Source organism: Frankliniella occidentalis, unplaced genomic scaffold, assembly GCF_000697945.3.
Source record: "Frankliniella occidentalis isolate FOCC.00 unplaced genomic scaffold, Focc_3.1 Scaffold191, whole genome shotgun sequence".
NCBI lineage: Eukaryota > Metazoa > Arthropoda > Insecta > Thysanoptera > Thripidae > Frankliniella > Frankliniella occidentalis.
Genome location: NW_026267317.1, coordinates 157,501 through 162,585, shown reverse-complemented (window position 1 = coordinate 162,585; position 5,085 = coordinate 157,501).

Sequence of the window (5,085 nt, the reverse complement as noted above, 5' to 3'; positions counted from 1 at the left end):
AAGGGTTGTCTCATTGAGCATGGAGGAAGCCCCAACCACGCGCCCCATGCTGTGGGCTAAAGTCTAGAACCCAAGTGTCCTGTTGAAATTTTCATTAGTATTGTTTCTATTTTTCATTTATATAGTTTGTTGTAGTTCTGTTATATGTGATAGTTATAAATAGATTTCCGGATTTGGATGATATTACTTTATTTTTGTTAAGACATTACTATAATGAACTTAACAAATTGTGGAAAAAAAATGACTGGAAATATGTGTTTTATTTCAATTTGTGTGCAGTATTTCTGTTGATGCTAATTCAGAGTTCTAAAAACGCTACAAATAAAACTCTTGACAAATGATTTGCGTTGATTCTTTTGAATTTCATAATATTGCACGGCAACTCGGGGGTGTGGCTCGGGGGGAACGGGAGCGACCCTTCTCGGCGAAGGGGGAAGGGTTGTCACGCCGAGGCGGGATTTATTTAAGAATGTCTACTGTACATAAAATTACCCAGTTGACCCCCAGATCCAGCTGCTCTCTGGGTGATTTTCTTGTTCAAAAAGTGTCAGTTTTGTTCAGGTTCCAATGTGATTTCGCACTACTTTTGTTTTCCGCACTTTGCGTCCGTTTCTTTCGGTTTACCTGCATGTCCGGGGTATCAATGGAAATGGCACAACTCAAGGAACACGCCGCCGCTGCCGTGGCGTTGCTGCGACGACATACTAGAGTCCTGCAGGACACCAAGGGACTTGCTAAAATCGTGTGACTGAGCAACTTTGAAGGGCTGGATCTTTTTTTGGCCACTTTTGGCCGCGGCGGTTTCAGCGACATCGTACAGCCCTGGGGTTCATGTTCACGGGGCAACTTGCCGTTCGTGCTCGTACGTGCTCGTTTTCTCGTAAATTCAACGCCATTTTACTTCATTTTTAGAGGTTTTCGTGTAACTATTGTACGGATATGGCCGTTGAACGAAAACTAGAAGAAGGATTTACATCAGAATCAGTTCAAAGGGGTATTGAAGCATGCTAATTCGAGGGGTCGTCAACTCTCCTTGGCCGTGTACGGAGGAATATTGAATATTACAAATAATATTGGTAATATTGAGCCAATTTTCAAGCTGTGACGTCATAATACTAGAAAAATGTGTAATATCGAGGTGATATTACAAGTAATATGGCTAATATTGGTGTAATATTTGAGGTAATATCAGTCCGTGTACGGAGGAATATCGAAGTTGACGACCCCTCGTGCTAATTCCATTTCTGAACTTGAAATTTGTGTAGAAGAGGCAGAACCAGGTCAAAAATTAGGGTCCGTGTTATTATGAAAACGCCCTACTGAACCTTGCCGATTTCAAAAGCACTAGGTTGCGACACCGTTAAAAAATTTTCGAGTACAAAAATGAAATCAGCATGCCCAAAAACCCCAGTACACCAAGTTTGAACAAAATTTTTCCAAAAATTAAATTTACCCCCCCTTTTAGACCAAGTTCCGCCCTTGTGACAAACATTTTGAGTTCAAAAATGAAACCAGCACACCTCAAAACCCCACCGCCCCAAGTTTGAGGTCAATGCTCGGATGACTTTCCTTACTATCGAATTTTGATCGTTTTTTGCCGTTCTCAGCTCACTGTGCGTCGTGTACGCGGAGGTCTAGCGCTCACAGAGGCTGGCTGTACCTTGTAGTAGGGGACGGTGCCTGGGTAGAGACTTCAGTTCTAGACTACGATCCCACTTCAGAGTGTGGAATCACTACTTTTGCGACGCAATCGCACTCCATAACAATATGTCGCCGCCTGTCCGCACCATAACTTATATGTTGATGGCAGCCAGCTAAGCACTCGTCGCAGTAATTCTCACAGGCATGGGGTTCCAGCAAGTGGATGTGGAGCAGAGGGAGTCATTTATTAAAATAACTTAAAATTAACGTTCAAACGTAGATTAAAATTGTATAGAGCATTAAACCGTGCTTTACAATCTTTTTAAAGTAGGAAAACAACTAAAAACCAGGTAATAAACTAGCTATATGTACGGCAGACCACGTCTCGCGTAACAGGCTTCGCGATATCTCACGAAACACTGTTACGCTGCGACGCGCCTGGCACACATATGGCTAGCTCTGCGGCACTGACACCCGAGACGAGTTAAGGAGAGGGTATAGGGGAACAGGGCCTTCCGGGCCCAAAATTTGACATACTCGAACCATTTGTCGAGGTCTCACTCTAAAATTAGGGACATGAAACTACTGCTGTTCGGTAACGGTTTTCATCAAAAGTTCGAATTTTGACAGATTGTTATGTAAAATCAACGTATTAGTGATACTAGATAATCTTGGGACCTTAAGCCCAAAATAGCGTGCGGTTCGAGCCGTAATATGTGGTTTAAGTATTACTCCCTTTTCAATTCTGTGACATGATGCCCTTTTTATGATTTATTAGACCATTTTGTCTTTCTCACGTTGTTTTCGCCAAGAAATGCCTCATAGCGCCGAAACTGTACAAGATAGAGCAAAACGGACGACATTTTCGCCCACGGCCACGGGGTTCAACATTTACGAGTAACCCTCTACGAGCCCTCTAGGAGCCCACAAAAAAATATTTGCAAAAAATAATATTTTGCAACCTGTGGTTTTTGCTTATTTTTAAAGTCAATTTTTGAGCTACAATGCTCATCTTCGAACTCGATGTGTCTTTTTATGATACAAAACGACCCTGAAATTCCCAGATCGCTCTCTTAATTCTTTCTCGAGATATCGTGTGGACGACTGCGTCGTCTGCTGCAGTACTCAGTGTTTGCAACAATTGCAAGCGAAGCTCTCTTCATAACACTACCCTCCCCTCTCTCCGAGAGCCTTTCGCACAGGGGTGCGGAAGTGGAGGGTGGTCGGAAGAAGAGTGGTTCCCCTCCTTTGGAGCGTCAAGGACGCTGGGAAAACCTACTAAAACCAACGTCGGAACCAAGGCTTAAGGTTATGGACAGGCAGGGGCTTGCTGTAGTTGGGCTTTAAGTCACCTGACCTGCCTTACTCTCGTTCAGCAATACTGCATTTGTCGTAGACCATGCCCTACTGAGTGCCCCCAAGTGACTAAAGTGATCTTCATGCTGGGTCGTGGTCTTCATCTTGGACGGTCTCGTAAAACTCCTTCCAGGACCAGCTGAGTCTCCATTCTCGAAGTCTGGTTGAGGGAGACGACAGGTGTCAGGTCTGATAACTCCTAGGGGTAGTTGCGATGCTCGCAACGTCAAGGAAGTAAAAGCTGAAACAAATTTCTATTCCCGTAGTAACCTCTGAAAAGATAAGTTTCTCCCCTTTAACCTCTCGCAAATTCTTTTTTTCTCTGTTTAGCCCATTTGATCTTCAATTGATTTAGTTCCCCACTTGAATGCAGTAAATCCTAGTGAATTTCTTTGTGTCATAACAAGATTCAGTGAGTGTGTGCTGCTACTTAACTTTTGGCCGGTTCTATTGCGAGGTTGCTGTTATGTTGTTGCTGATCCAGCCTCGTAACTGCCCCCATCTCCAGCTGCTCCTCGTTACTTGCCCCGTGGTGGTTGACTTGAGCATGGACCAATTTAATTTGATCGAGCTACCCTCCATAAGAATGTAAGACTGTTTGCGCCCCCCGCAATAATGTTATCAAAAGGAAAGAAGCCTTTTCTAAAATTTGATGTCATTTTAGTGACGTCCCATGGGATCTGAACATCTCTGAATCTCCGCCTCAGTGTTCTGAGTTTTTTTTTATTAAAGAATCGGGTAATAGTATGAGGAGCAAAGTTGAAAAATATTCGTTTTTAATTACCAAATTGGAACAGTACACATAGAGCAAAATAAACACAGGTCCTCTTTTTTGGCGTACAAGAGTTTACATAGGATTCTCCTTGAATACAAGATTTAGTTCGAAAATCTACATTTTTCGAAAAGTCAATGTCCGTGAGAATTTTCCTCGAACATAGGAGTTGGTTAGAACACTTTGCTAAAAAGTGGCAAGGGAGTGATTAAGTAAGTTAAGTGAACACTTCAGTGATGGAAATGGGACACTATTTTACAGCTGTGCGCGTCACTCCTCGCCCTCCTGTTTTTCAGAAGCGACTTCGCTTTCTACTTCAACACTTCCGGAACTGATCACATTTTCGACTCCACTTTCCAATGCGGACACATCGCCGTCGTCTTTCAGAAACAAGTCGATCTCCCCGTACAGGTCCTCGACCGGGCTGGTTGGTGCCGAGATTTCGTCAAACGGGCCTAGGCCTCGGCCCATCGGCGGATCGACGACGCTGCCGGGGGGCGGGACGTACCCCTCCTCCCCGAGCCTTGGCGTGTGTGGCATTGGGGGCGGGACGGGGGCCAGGCCCTGTACACCCTGCAGTCCTCAATCTCCCTGGTGAGGGTGAGCACGGTTTGGTCCATCGCTCACTTAACACCCCAAAAGGCCTAATGATCCCCAGGGAGAAGGTCGGGGGGGTTCCGGTTTGAAAAAAAAAAAAAAAGCTCGGATCTCGCGGCAGAGTCTGGTGTTCTCGTCGTCGAGTTGTCCAGCGCGCGCATCAGTTCGACGAAGTTCGGAACGCTCCGGCCGTGCTCCTCTGCCTCCCTGAAGATGGCCCTCTTGACCAATGTGGACACTCCCGCCCACAGGTCCGGCTCTTCGGCAGCGTCTTCTCGAGAAGTGCCCTCAGCAGGGGCTGCCTGGGATGCGAGCGGCTCGCTGGGAGGAGCAGGCGCCGGTGCCGGCGCTAGGATCACTGCTGCCGTAGCTGCAGGTAGTGCTGGGACTGACGCTCCTGGGACCGTAGGGACCGTCACCGCTGCGACAGCTGGAGGCGTCGGGGCAGCCTGGGGTGCGCCGACGATGAAGGTCGTTCGAGAAGTGCAGGGGGCGTCTGCGGCTCCTGGGCTCCGCGCTGCCCCCGTTGCCTCGCGCGGTTGCGGCACTGGGCCTGCCTGTGCCCGTACAAGTTGCCTCTATAGGGTATTTCAATGGAGCGCTGGCCGGAAGTAAGAAGAACAAAACCGGATTCAAAGAGCGGTGGTGGGGGCGAGCGCGCGGAGGAGCGGCGGGTGCAGGGGAGTCTCCCCTCCCGCCCTCCGCTCCTCCGCGCGCCC